Here is a 15,089-nt window from a genome sequence, read left to right as displayed (position 1 = left end):
GTGGTGAAGATGTTGATGATTTACAATTTCCCTTCTCTCTCTCTCTCTCTCTCTCTCTCTCTCTCTCTCTCTCTCTCTCTCTCTCTCTCTCTCTCTCTCTCTCTCTCTCTCTCTTATTTAAATAAATTAACATCAGGCTTGAAGTTTGCCTACATTCAACCTGTTCCTAAAAAGGGTGACCGTTCTAATCCCTCAAACTACCGTCCTATTGTTTTAATTTCCTGCTTATCTAAAGTTTTTGAATCTATCCTCAACAGGAAGATTCTTAAACATATATCACTTCACAACCTTCTATCTGATCGCCAGTATGGGTTCCGTCAAGGTCGCTCTACTGGTGATCTTCTGGCTTTCCTTACTGAGTCTTGGTCATCCTCTTTTAGAGATTTTGGTGAAACTTTTGCTGTTGCCTTGGACATATCAAAAGCTTTTGATAGAGTCTGGCACAAAGCTTTGATTTCTAAACTACCCTCCTACGGTTTCTATCCTTCTCTCTGTAATTTCATCTCAAGTTTCCTTTCTGACTGTTCTATTGCTGCTGTGGTAGACGGTCACTGTTCTCCTAAATCTATTAACAGTGGTGTTCCTCAGGGTTCTGTCCTGTCATCCACTCTCTTCTTATTATTCATTAATGATCTTCTAAAACAAACTTCTTGTCCTATCCACTCCTATGCTGATGATACCACCTTGCAATTTTTCCACGTCTTTTCATAGACGTCCAACCCTTCAGGAGGTAAACATATCACGCAGGGAAGCCAGAGAACGCTTGACTTCTGATCTTTCTAAAATTTCTGGGGGGCAGAGCAATTGGTATTGTTTCAATGCCTCAAAAACTCAATTCCTCCATCTATCAACTCGACACAACCTTCCAGACAACTATCCCCTCTTCTTCAATGACACTCAACTGTCCCCCTCTTCTACACTGAACATCCTCGGTCTGTCCTTTACTTATAATATGAAATGGAAACTTCACATCTCATCTCTAGCTAAAACAGTTTCTATGAAGTTAGGTGTTCTGAGACGTCTCCGCCAGTTTTTCTCACCCCCCCCAGCTGCTAACTCTGTACAAGGGCCTTATTCGTCCATGTATGGAGTATGCTTCACATGTCTGGGGGGGGTTCCACTCATACTGCTCTTCTAGACAGGGTGGAATCAAAAGCTTTTCGTCTCATCGACTCCTCTCCTCTAACTGACTGTCTTCAGCCTCTCTCTCACCGCCGCAATGTTGCATATCTAGCTGTCTTTTATCGCTATTTTCATGCTAACTGCTCTTCTGATCTTGCTAACTGCATGCCTCCCCTCCTTCCGCGGCCTCGCTGCACAAGACTTTCTTCTTTGTCTCACCCCTATTCTGTCCACCTCTTTAACGCAAGAGTTAACCAGTATTCTCAATCATTCATCCCTTTCTCTGGTAAACTCTGGAACTCCCTGCCTGCTTCTGTATTTCCACCTTCCTGTGACTTGAATTCCTTCAAGAGGGAGGTTTCAAGACACTTATTCATCAATTTTTGACCACTGCTTTGACCCTTTTATGGGACTAGCATTTCAGTGGGCATATTTATTTTATTGGATTTTTGTTGCCCTTGGCCAGTGTCCTTCCTACATATTTTTTTTTTTATTATTATTTTTTTTTATGCTGGGCCACCGCCGACACGTCCTGTAGATGCTCGAGCGGCGTGACTCTCAGGTCTGCTCCTCCTCCTGCTGCTGCTGCTGCTGCTGTCCGTCTGTCCCTACCAGCCGCAGGGCACGCCGCTGCACGCTGCGTCTCTCTCTCTCTCTCTCTCTCTCTCTCTCCGCGAAGCAGCAGCGGGGAGGGCAGGGCGGTGAGGAACGAGTCACCAGCTGCCGGCTGACAACGTATACTGTACAACAATAAAGCACACATACGTATGTTGCGTGAAATGTTATGATGTTAACTCCAGAGTGAGACGAGCAGCCCTCCCACACCCCTCCATGTCTTACCCTCACGAACACAGTGTACCCCTCTGTGCTTACATGACACTGGCTGACTATTCTTGGGGTGAGCATGAGTCACTGCGGCAATACATGACTGCGCGCTTTACTTCATCATTTTTGTCACGCCACACGCTCGGATTCGGCCAGAGAGAGAAATAGATAGATAGATAGATAAAGAGAGAGAGAGAGAGAGAGAGAGAGAGAGAGAGAGAGAGAGAGAGAGAGAGAGAGAGAGAGAGAAATTTCATATAAAGTCAAGAAACAATATGCAAATATATAATTGAGCTTTATCAGCTGATAAGGCTACTACTTACAACCTCCCCCTGGGAGAAGCAGGAGGAGGCCCCCAGCGGATGGAGGATTAAGTGTTGATGTAATTTGTATTCCTTGTGATTATGTAATATAATTAGTGTTTTATGTCATGTTTTTTTTTTTTTTTTTTTTTTGTAATGTGTTTTAGCTAGCTAGTGTGTGTGATGGCCGGCGTTGGCTACACTTTGTAGAAGAAATGGTATTGCCGTTTGGCACATTCCTGTATTCGTATGATGCCACTATTGCATGTCTTACGTCATTCGGAAGTGTTCCACGCGATGACCAAATCTAGTTTCAGAGATGTCTTTCAGCTCTCCGGCTGAAACAGTTAAGCCGGGCTTCAGAGTTGGGCATGACTCGGGTTTAGTTCCAGAGTTTGCCGCTGAAAATAATCAGACAAGGTATTAGTCAATTTTTGCATCAGTAAATGGGCAGTAGAAGGATGAGTGTGAGTGGAAAGTTTTGTGCATCTACAGGCCGCAGGAAAGAGGGAGGCATGCTGTAGGCAACTTTAGAGAAACGGTAACCTTAGAAATCACGGTAGAGATTTGTGTCATCAAGTGAAACATCTGCATTCCGGTGTTTATAATTTAAATTCTCAGGATGAAGCAAATTAAAATTTTCCGAAGTTTCTTGAAATTTGTTTCTGAACAGTAATAATTATGTTTTGTTCAAACCATAGGCCTATATAAAAACAAACAACATATGATTAGGGGGATCCATAAATTGAGCATTCCCTGGTGATAAGACTACTACTTATAACCTGTTGCTCTTGTACAGCATAGTTAACTACTGTATCAAGAATGACCACTGCTAGACATTTTTGGTGGTGGGAATTATCCTCATGGGCAAATATCCTCTCCATTGAAAAAAAAAAAAATAGTTTAAGTAAATAAATCAACTGATAAATTAAATTAAATGAATAATAAGAAGCGCCTCAGCTGCATAACATAGTAATCACCAATATTGCGCAGTATTTTCAGCAACATATCTTCCTTGTCAATCTTCATATACATATCTAATCATTCTTCTATAGTTGTCCCTTATAATATAATTTTTGTCTTAACAGTTATATGATGCAATTTCCCTCTTTACATTTAGGGTACCTGCTACTTAAGGCTAAGCCCGTTTAGTAACAGCCTAACCTAGCTTTGCAGTCAACCTGTATATTTTTCAGACTTTCAGAAAACTAGTGGGAAAGGAAAAAAAAAAGAAGAACAGAAGGTATATTCACCCACCATTCTTTTTATGGCAAAAACGTATTGGGTCTATTTATTCGTGGCGCTTCCAGTGCTGGCAGGCTGGCGCCTGGCAGCTACGTACCAGTAAACGATTGGCCACCTACATGTGAGGACAGGGCCTCTTTGCTCTGCACTCGTGTCATCAAGGAATCACAGGTATTAGCTTCTTGTACAGCCAGTAGTTCTAAATAACTGCAAACACAACATTTGAGGTGCTAGTGACTCGATTAATTGGAGTCTTGTATAATTTGGTACATACTATGTAGTGGTGTGTGGTTGATGGATCAAGGCCAAGTGGCTGTTGCTGCCTGCCCTCATTCTGCTTCACGATTATTTGAGAATTTACCAGCCATTGGGCATGAAGTTTTAACAGTGCAGTAATCGGAGTCAAAATTGTGTTTCCTGTGATGGATTATTCTGGCTTTAGATTGAGATTAGTTTTTGTTTGAGTACAGTTGCGTACGTGACGTATTAGACAGGTCTTAGTCCTGGCAGGACTAAGACCTGTCTAATACGTCACGTACGCAACTGTACTCAAACAAAAACTAAGCAGAGTCATCGGCTGGAGATAAGGGAAAATCGGGAAGTCAAGAATTCTGGCTTGACTGGTGGATACAGCTTTGCACCTTGAATGAGGAGGTTGCGAGTAGGAGAGCACCCCACACAGAGGTCGGCCATCATGTAGCTGATGTTCCTTATCTGCCTCCATATATTTGCACAATTTTTAATGTGCGGCAGAAGAGGTGATCACACATGATTGTCTTATCGGTTAATTAATCAAAGGTGATTGGAGCATTCAGTATTAGTGTTGAAGATCAGTAGGTGGCAGCAGTGTGGATTATCATTTGTCAAGAAATGTGAGCTGAACAGGTCTGCCATGACAGCCCTTCTGCTTGGGCCAAATGATAATTGAAACTTTCCTAGCTCGAAAATTATTAGGTAGTTTACAGTGGAAAGACTATAGAAGAAATATGTCCTAGAAAAGTTGTAGTTATTACAAAGAACAGTTAAAAGAACAGAGGTCAGTGACTGGGTATAAACTCCAATAATACCATACATGTATGGTTTTAGGAATGTGGAAATATATTTTGAATACTTAAGGGACTTCAAGTAAAGAAGTAGTTGGAAGGTTGGGTAGGCACATTGATTTAATTTTGAAATAACTGTTTTGGTCTAATCATCAGGAGATTGTTAAATGACGGTATTTCATTACAACTCCAGCCCTTTTTGCCAAAATATCTACTACATCTCCAACAAACTAGGGGACGTGTGTTTTTGGTGAGGAATGCAAAACCTAAACTAACAGGGGGCCCTCTCCCATTGATCCCCTAGGAACACTTAACTTAATCAGGAGGCTGCACCCCACAGGACTCCTGCAGGAACACTAACCTAACCTGACCTAACTGGGGGGGGGGGCTACATCCCCGCTGTGGATCATCCTAGGGCTCAACAAATTTTTTTACTGATATTTTGCAAGATTAATAAAAATGACACAATGAGGGAACTGCATTGTGGCATATTAAAAATTTGTTAGGAGGTGGCTCAGTTTGCACAGGGAATGTGAGGGACTTGACTTTTGTTCAGTTATGGTGGGCTTTGCAAAGCAGAGCACTCACCAAAACTCTAGCCTGTGGTAAATATGTAATGTGTACTGTGTTGTGCAAAAATGTTGTACAGGTTGGCTTGGAACTGTGACTGTAAAGATTAACTGATGACAGATTGGATACATTGCATGGTGGTTGTAGGATGTTACAAATTCAGTGTCAGGTGAGACTCTATGAGTGTCAGCTGAAGTATTTTGAGCTAAGCTTATTATTTTGATTAAAGTAAAAGCAATTTCACTGAAAATCCTTTATCGTAATGCATCAGGCAAATAATTTGTTTAAAGGGTTATAATTTTCCAATAAATTACCATTGATTCTTACATACTTATCTCAAATGAATACCTATGCACATTTTTTGCATTTCTAATTGATGCATTCCTCTTTCAAATTTCTCCCACACAAGTATTTTCAAGTGATTTATTTTTTTGTGTTACAGGATGCAGCTCCAATCAAAATTGAGAGAAGATCAAAACTCCTAAATCAATCAGACTTGTGTGTCCATCTATACTCGTACATGTCACAGCCATCATAGTTACAACCTTGCACTCAAAACATCCTGGCTGAAGTAGGAGAGCAGACACAAAGATGTAAGTTTGAGCTTGGAATTTATGTATTTATCATTTTGACTAAGTGGGTTTTGTGAGACACTTTAAACACTTTAAATACTTCATTATGCTTGACAAGTATACATATATCATTACATACAATTTTTAATAGGTCAAACAACCCTTTACAAGTGGGAGCTTTATGGGCAATAGCAAGTAAAAATTTTAATTTTGTGAATAACATATTTTATAAAATAGTAGGAGGAGGAGGCAATTGGGATTATTTTACCAAGTTTTAACCTGTCAGGGAAGACACCTGTATTGATTGATTGGTTGAAAAGAATAGTAAGAGGTATGGCGAGTATGTCTTTGTTTTCTTTAATGATATCTCATCTAAGTGTCCTTTTTTATTTTTAAGAGCAGATATAACTTTTGTTGTATCATGATTTGTAATTAGGGCATCAGCATGGAGTGTGGGTAGTTTCTGCAGAGAAAAGAGTTATAGTGGGTTTCTGTGGGTGGCAGTTTGTGCACGAGCTCGGGTGCAATGTTTGAAAAATAGTCATTAAATGCTTCTGATATTTCATGTGGGGTGTTCTTTATTTGATTGTTATTTACAACTGAGCTGACTGTTGAATTAATTTTGCTATTAGAGTTTGAGAGTTCATTTATTGTATTCCATAACTTCCTAGTACTTAAACAAAAGTCTGAGTATCTTTGTAGGTTTTCCTTAGTGAGTTTAATGATGTTAGTTGGGTAGTTTCTGTAGTTTTTACTGTAAGAAAAGTTAATAGTTCTTAATTTGTATGCTTTATATAGGGTGAATTTATATTGGATAGATTTGATGATCCCTTGGGTGATCCATGGCTTTTGTAGTCTTTTTGTTGATATGAGTTTTGTTACCTTAGGGAAGGAAGAGTAGTAAATATTGTACACTGTGTCCAGAAATATGTTGCAGTTTATGTTTTTATCTTGGTATGTTAATAAGGAATTCCAATTTGTTTCTGATAGTCTGGATTTAAATTTCTCACAATTTTCTCTGTCTTAACCTGAAGAATATTTTATGGTTCTTGTTAAGCTTTTCTAGGGTTGGGAGGTTTAGAAATACTGGAACGTGGTCACTAAAGGGAGGGAGAAGGATACCAGGAGAGGAAGGAATTGTGAAGTTAGTCCAGATATGGTCTAGGAGGGAAGAAGCTGCAGAGTTGTTATCAGGGAATCTTGTGGGGCGGGATATATGTGGAAAATAGTTGAGCGATTGCATTGTGCTTAAGAAGTTATTTATTGGTGGGTGATCATTATGTTCTAGCAAATTTATGTTGAAGTCTTATGGCTTTATTGTCACAGAAAATACTTTGACAATAGGTTGTCCCATAAGGTCATAGAACTCATTTACTCTGTGGTGCTTACTATAGGGATGGTACAGGGAAGAAAGAATGTAACTGGAGCTACCAACTGAAACCTTAACAGTACAGAGTTCAATATCCTCCATACATAAACAGTATTCGCTAATGAGGACACTGGGGAGAATGTTATTGACATATATTGCAACACCACCATCCACCACCATAACCATCTGGTCCAAGTGTATGGTAAGATTTAAAACCTTCAATTTCATTTAGTGGTATAGTGTTTGGTTTGAGCCAGGATTCACTAAGACAGTATATCAGGCAGCTTTGGCAGGGATTTCAGAAAGGAAATTAGAAAAAAAAGTGAAAAAGTGTCTTCTCAATTGCTTTGGGCTTCTTTTTGCCCAGAATGGTTTAGATCATTTACTGGCTGATTTTGTTCTTACTACCTGTGTTTGGTTTGGACCCTTTGGATCTAGGATACAAAACATTACATATTTTGTAGGACTGCTGATGTGAGAGAACATTTCCATTCATTGTAGGAAAAACTACAGTAGTTTACTAAAACCTCATTGATAAGATTCTTTTTATGTGGAATTGTAGTTCACACTGGTGCTTATAACTGAATTTTTTATCAGTTACTGGGTTTTAGCATCAAGAGTACTTTTGTACTTTGCATAGTAGTATTGTGCTCCCTCAAAACAATAAACAAAGAAAATGGAAATAAAGTAATTCATCATTGAGAAAAATATTGTTGGTTTCCAGATTAAAGTAATTGTAATCAGCCAAATTATTCAAGTTTTCCTATTGAAGAATATTCCAGAAATATTATTCTCTCTCTCTCTCTCTCTCTCTCTCTCTCTCTCTCTCTCTCTCTCTCTCTCTCTCTCTCTCTCTCTCTCTCTCTCTCTCTCTCTCTCTCTCTCTCTCTCTCTCTCTCTCTCTCTCTCTCTCTCTCTCTCTCTCTCTCTCACTTTGTACACACACACATACACACACACAAAAGAGCCAAATGCTGGCAGGCTATAGGATGGCCTGCAGGCAGCGTGGTAATCATTGTGGTCTGTGATGTGGGCAGCAGATACTTTTTGCCACAAATATTCATACATGAATTACATCATCTCTGGCAAACCCAGGCTGCCCAGGAAGATTTTCCACGAGTACTCTAGTGGTAGAATCAGTGACAGGGTGATGTCTACTCACGAAGACAGTATGTGCAAATGAACAACTTTATATTCATACGGCAAGAAACACTTTGGCAACCAGTGACATGATTAAATGATCTCTGTGCCAATGGAATTAGTTAAGTTTTTTCCCATATGTTATTTATGAACAAAGATTGCAGTTACTTGTAGTGTCCTTTACTTGGTTCCCATACTCATTCTACCTTCTCTTGCAGCGTGTCTGGATCCAAGTCCGATGGCTCCTACAAGTCTTCAGGAAGCCACAAAAACTAACTGTCTGATGTCTCCTGCAAATTTTCCAGTGGATACAAACTCTTCAATATCACAGTCTCACAGCCTAATGTCTTTTGCAAATTCTCCAGAGGAAGCAAAACCTGATGGTGTAATGTCTCATATAAGTTCTCAAGAGGACACAAAACTTGACTCTCTAATATCTCATACAAGAACCAAAGAGAAAATAAAATCTGACTGTGTAATACCTTTTGCAAAATGTTCAGAGGAGACACAACCTGACTCTCTTGTCTCTTGTAAGAAATGTCCAGTGGAGAAACAGTCTCACAGTCTGCTGGGTCATAAATGTCCAGAGGAGATGCAGTCTGCCAGTCAGGAAGACATGCACTGTGCCTCATGCACTGGCCAAGGTAAAACCCAGGCAGGAAGAGAGATTGTAAAGTCAAATGAGCTGCTACTTCTCCAGCTTGAGGAAGTGAAAGCACTGAAGAGAATACCCATGAGGATGATCCCACCAGGAGCTGCGTCACGTGTGCCTTTGGTTTATAATATGCTTGTGTTACGGAGGACTCATTATTCTAAAGGAAAATGCTTTGCTATGTCTGCTAGTTTTGTTGAGGGCTCTGATGGTTCCTTGACCATCATGAGAACTTCGTAATTCTAATCTGCTTTTAGCTTGGTACTGACCCACACTCCTGGCATTCAGTCCTGTTTGATGCCAGTGTGGATGAGGGTAGTTAGGCGAAAGCATTCTATACACGATACCCTTCCCTAGGCTGCTTGATTAAGTTAAGCAGCTTTAGGAAAGTAAATATCCTGTCGTGAATGCTTTCGCCCAACTGGCCTCATCCACACTGGCATTGAGCAGATCTGAATCCCAGCTGCGTAGGTGGTTACCAGGTTAGTGGAACACCCTAAGTGTGTGCTGTTGCATGTGCAAAGTTTGTGGTAATCTTCATCTGGCAACCTGTATCAGCCAAAACATTTTGTACTTGTTTGGAACAGAAGGCTTCCAGCGCTGCCTGCAGGAGGTCACGTGGCCCACCAGTGTTTGGTCTGCTGTTAGAGAGGGAGTTTGTCCCTTCCAGTGTTCTCTTGTGATATGCTTTTATATCCGGATGGTTAGTTTCTTACATCCAGACACATGATTGAAATGGGATGCAAGAATGTATGAGAATGTCTGGAGAAATAGTCACAAGGGAACACCAGAAGGGACAGCCTCCCTCTCCGGCAGCACTTCAAACCCTGATGGGCCACGTGACCCCCTGCAGGCAGCACTAGAAGCCTAGTGTTCTACTGTCACTCCCAAACAAGTGCAAAATGTCTTAGCTGATCCAGACTGCCAGATGAAGACATCACATGCACTGGGTGTTGACTTAGCAGTCATGTTTTACTTGGTTCACCACTACCCTATTACACCTGCTCCAATCCTTGGACCACAGCAGATGCAGGGTACTTCCTGTAGGACACAGGAAGTACCCTGTATCAGCTGTGGTCTGAAGATTGGATGGAGTAGATGTGGGGTAGGGAAAATGGTCTTATTATGAAGGGGCAGAATTAAACTTTAGGTGACAGGCCTTGGTGTGAATGTCCACAAAGCAACACATACATACACACATCCACATCACTCACACCCATCAGCAGCTGATGGAATGGGATAGTTCTACCATAATACCCTAAGAGCTTAGACATAGCAACCCAGGACTATCTATCCCTTTCCATCAGCTGCTGATGGGTGCACGTGTGAGTGATGTGGATGTGTGAACATGTTGCTTTACCAGCATCCTGTGTGGATTTCACGGGCCTGATAAATAATAGTCTATGTTGTACTTTTTTGTCTGTCTTAGCCAAGCCAGTCAAGTCAACCCAGTCAGTATGTTGTAATATCAGTTTGTTTATTAAGTCTGACAAAAAGCCATTTTCAGACTAATAAACAAACTGATATTACAACATAATGACTAGATCAGCCAATACAACTTACTGGATCAGCCAAGACAAAAAATTTGAAATTTTCAAAAAGCCATTTTTCAAAATTTTTTTCTGTCTTGGCTGATCCAGTCAGTATATTTGTATAATATCAGTTTGTTTATTAGCCTGAAAATGGCTTTTTTCAAGAGTCTTCGTTTTTTTTCTCTGTCTTGGCTGATCCAGTATATTTATTATTGTCTTGGCTGATATTGGCTGATATGTCATGTCATTTTTTTTTGTTTGTCTTGGCTGATCCAGTCAGTATATATTGTAATAATATCATCAGTGTTTATTAATTAGCCTGAAAATGGCTTTTATTAATTAGCCTGAAAATGGCTTTTTGAGTAATTTTTTTGTTTCTTGGCTGATCCAGTATTGTTTGTTGTAATATCGGTTTGTTTATTAGTATGAAAATGGTTTGCTTATTAGTCTTGAAAATGGTGTTTTAGTTTGAAAATGGCTTTTTGAAAATGTCAAATTTTTTTTGTCTGTCTTGCTTGGCTGATCTAGTAGTTGTATTGCTTTTTTCTGTAATTCTACTTAGGGAAGTAGAAATTATGAAGATGTTGGGAAGTAGAAATTATGAAGATGTTGGGTAATAGGGAAAGTAGAAGTTACTACTATGTTATGGGAAAGAAATTTGACGTGTTATGGGAAAGAATAAATTTTTATAAAATGTCATCTCTTCCCCTTTCCCTCAAATTCCCTTACAGAGTTGTGCTGGAATCATATTATATAGAGCTCTGCTGGATCATATATATAATAAATACCAGTTTCAACAGCAAGTTAAGGAATTGATCACAGCTTGATTTTGAGTAAGCTTACTTGGGGGTTCTAAATACAGATTAGGTTTTTCTTTGCTCTATCTGGTGAAATTAACATACTCGAAAGACTGGAGAAACTACATATCAGTCTTAGGGGGAAATTTAAAAAAATAAATAAATAGTAATTTCCCCCTAATATATATAGTTAGTTGAGGATTCTGGAGGACTTAGAACACACTGCAGCTCATGTACCAGCACCTGCTGGCAAACAGTGAGTCTCACACACTTGTTCAGAGGCAAGAAGGGTGGTGACGAGAATCCAGTCTTCTCTCCTTAGCGATGACACGAGAAACAAGTCTCGTGTCTTCTTGCCTAAACAGCTTCCTTACTGATGTGGAGGGATCATGGATGAGGTCAGCAGCAGGACATGCTGGCGAGATACTCCTTGGCATGGCAGCACCTATATAAATCAAGAGGATACACAAACAATGCAGCAACATCAAAATTTGTGAGAGACCTTACCTAGTTTGCACTAGCTAGAACTTGCTTTATGATTTGTAGAAACAAGAATTAGGGTCATAGATTAGAGATTATTCATAATTGTCAGCAAGGTAAGGAACCAGTTCTCCTCAGTCACCAAACCATGCATACATGTCAAGTCACCAAACCATGCATACATGTAGAGCTAAATCTTAATCATATTCTGAGAATTGTTACTTTAAATAATAAAAATATAACTTTGTGAAACTGAAGACAGGTGGTAGAAAATGACTTTCAATAATGATGGTGCAAAAAAAAAAAAAATTCACCTTGCACAAGTTAGTGTTTACAAAAGGAGACATTAATCCTTCAAGTCCTATGACAATGATATCCTATACCGTTTCACCAAGACAAAATTATAGGCACTACAATCTTATTGTTAGCCAAGTCACCTCTTAATGCTGTTAATAGCACCTATAATAAAAATAAATCTAAAAGCTTGCACTACAATATGAAATAAAGCCTCAGGAGAAAGACTCCCTAAGGACACACCTGGACATATCCTTGACCTTGAGACAGCAGTGGCAGCTTAGGTCAGTGGTATGCTGCTCTGACCACGGCAGCAAGATGGTGGCAGCAGCAAAATACCTAGACATCCCTGCAAAAAAAAAAAAAAAAATAAAAATGAGAAACAATGAAAACAGCACACAACACTCGGCCAAGTTCACAAAGATCACAACGCTAGGCCAAGTTTAAAGATCTAACATTTACTAAAAAAAAAAAAAAAAAAACTAACATTTACAAAAAAAAAAAAGTTTATCTTGCTTCCACTCACTACATTTCAGTTTCAGACCCTCCATTAATTCTACTCTACTTTTGTTACTCTTCACCAACACTTATGTTCATCTGTAATCTTCCCACCGTCTTCCTTTATAAGGTAGACTGATGCGACTCCTGATTAAATTTTTTACTAACCTATTATTTCTTTATTTACTGGTGGATTTGTGACCTTTAGAATGCTATGATAAGATGCAGCAGTTCCTGGCCAATATGCAGATCCCATGAGCACAATGCACTGCAAAATTTAAAAAAAAGTTTCGGTATCGACCACTTATGAAAATTTAGCGTCGACCACTTCTATGGAAATAGCTCTGGTTTTTAAAGACGCTTATTATTATACTTGGGATAGTTTTTACAAGTTGTGGAGCAAGTGTTGAAAGTTTCCGATAGTTTTCATAAGAAAAGTTTAAAAAGATATAGGAAATATTCCTGCATCACCAGTAATACAAAACTTCGAGAAACCCGACTAACAATCTGAGACTAATAATCTGTGGCCTCTGAAAACATTTCTTTCTGAAAATCTAGAGTGAAAATTAAGTACCCAGCCAGTAAAATTATAGCCAATATTAAACTACCATTCCCTGAAAATTTTTGTGTAATAAATTACAGCACTTACAGTAGAGCCTGGTAGGGGTGATTGACTTCATTACTTTATCTACGTAGGGTGGGAAAGAAAGGAACACCTAATAAGAAACTGAGGCTAGATATGAATGCAAGATTAGAATGTAATGACGTGGAAAGGACAAGAAAAAAATAAACAATGTGAAGCAAGGATACAGAAGTGTATTTGATAAGATTTTTAAAATAAATAGTAGTACTATTTCCTATTCAATAAAATTTAAGTTCAGACACACCTGTCTATATCCTTACTTGTAACTGTCACCTGTGTGTATCTACTTGTAACCTTTGTTCTTGAATACTTGAATACCTATAGATCGAGCTATCCTAGTTCTAGAACACTAACTGCAGTGACCCTAGATGTAGAGATACGAGTAACTTTACCCTAGTTCCACAGGAAGTTTGAGCAACCCTAATTCTACACATCAAGGACCTTAGTAGAGTTTGTGGTGTGCCATTGTTTTATGGGAGGATTTTCATTAATTTCACAGCAAATCTCCTTATGTGGTGGCATGATACAAAATGTTTAAGTCCCACTTCACACACCTCACCCCGTCTGTCTGCAGGTGGAGTGCGTCATCAGTGACGTCAGAACATAAGTGACGCAGGAATACGAATAATTCACGAGTGCATCCGTGAGGTGGGAGTGCTGCTGCCACTGTTAATGTAAATACAAGTCCAAAGTAGTTTTTAATTATTGAATCGATTTTTCAAGAATGAATTTAAATTTATTTTCTCCAAGGCCATTTCTAATCACATGGTATGATCAAAGAGTTCACCACAAGGCACGGCACAGGTAGCGGCGACATTGTCTGCTGGAGACAGTCTTCACCCACTTGCTTTAATACCCTTACCTTAATACCCATAGAAATTTCACTTGCCTTAAGACCCTTACTTTAACAGAAACTTCACCGACTTTCTGTTGGTGTTGGACAGCAAGGTGGTGGTGGCGGAAGCAACAGCAGCTGGGCTAATCAGCAACACCTGTTCATCTGTACATCCATGCCTGTTAAAAAACTTGTTCGCTAGTTTAAACTAATGGCAAATAAACACAGTACACGTTATACTAAATACACATATTACCATATATATATATATATACCAAAATATATTACACTGAATACAAACACTTCAAATTCCTGTTTGAAACAAGTAAATAGCAGTTAAGGAAAGGTAATGGATTGAAGCGTACATACCTCTAGAACACAGATAATGCCTGTGACAGTGTTCCCCACCGCATACTACCTTCTTATTACCACTTGTTATCTGTATCATCCTTCTCTTCGTACTCCTCCAGAGGAAAGGCACAGACAGAGGCACAAGTTTCGTCAGACACTATTGCCCTCAGCTAATATGTAACCAATGTGCACAACTTGATTAGTGTGGAGGTAAACCAAATAACAGCTTACCTTAAGGTTTGGCATTGTTCCTGCTTCATAAAGACATGCATCTTGTATGTGCCGATCCGTCTCCTACCCGACCCAACACCTCACCGATTTGGCAAAACTCAGTACAGGTGTTACGGGAATACTTCACTAAGACGTGGGGTGTCAGTGGTAAGTAGATAAACATACACTATGATAGATAGACTTAATCCCCCAAGTTTTGGTACATAAGTGTTGTCGATACCAGGGCTGGTTGGCGTCTGTCCCCCTCGCTTGGTCGCTGGCCTCACCTGACTTGCGTTTGAACCAGCGTAACGAGATTCGAGTTAAGAGATTCGAAACAATTGAGTTTCTTTGTAATAGGGGGCAGACTAATGTAGTTACTTATCGAGTTTTGCTTTTTTGTTAAATGATATTAATATTTAGAAAAAAAAATTACCACCGTCCTCCCAAAGATATATTTTTCGACGTAATTTGTGCCGATATTGTATCCTCTCCTATAAGCAGGAGTAGCATTTTTATTTATTTATTTATTTATTTTTGTTTAATGTTTCTTAATACTAAATGCCATTCCTCTGTCAAAGTAATTTTGACAAGACCAAGTCCTAACTA

General features: G+C 39.3%; 2 long non-coding RNA genes across 5 annotated transcripts; one reads left to right on the top strand and one right to left on the bottom strand.

Moving 5' to 3' along the window:
- The first annotated feature begins 3,519 nt into the window (after positions 1–3,519).
- Positions 3,520–11,071, top strand: LOC135108427 (uncharacterized). Its single transcript, XR_010272259.1, has 3 exons — positions 3,520–3,665; positions 5,550–5,700; positions 8,407–11,071. It is a non-coding gene; the product is annotated as an uncharacterized LOC135108427 (long non-coding RNA).
- LOC135108428 (uncharacterized) lies at positions 10,784–14,759 on the bottom strand. 4 transcript variants are annotated; one of them, XR_010272261.1, is made up of 7 exons: positions 14,502–14,759; positions 14,289–14,383; positions 13,974–14,098; positions 13,639–13,750; positions 12,610–12,709; positions 12,187–12,292; positions 10,784–11,614 (listed from the first exon to the last, which is right to left on the bottom strand). It is a non-coding gene; the product is annotated as an uncharacterized LOC135108428 (long non-coding RNA). The 4 variants fall into 4 exon arrangements; XR_010272260.1 differs by lacking the exon at positions 12,610–12,709; XR_010272263.1 differs by lacking the exon at positions 12,610–12,709 and having other exon boundaries at positions 13,644–13,750.
- Between the last annotated feature and the right edge of the window lie 330 nt (positions 14,760–15,089).

This window comes from Scylla paramamosain, chromosome 17 (assembly GCF_035594125.1).
Source record: "Scylla paramamosain isolate STU-SP2022 chromosome 17, ASM3559412v1, whole genome shotgun sequence".
Classification (NCBI taxonomy): domain Eukaryota; kingdom Metazoa; phylum Arthropoda; class Malacostraca; order Decapoda; family Portunidae; genus Scylla; species Scylla paramamosain.
This window is presented reverse-complemented; position numbering and strand designations above follow the sequence as displayed.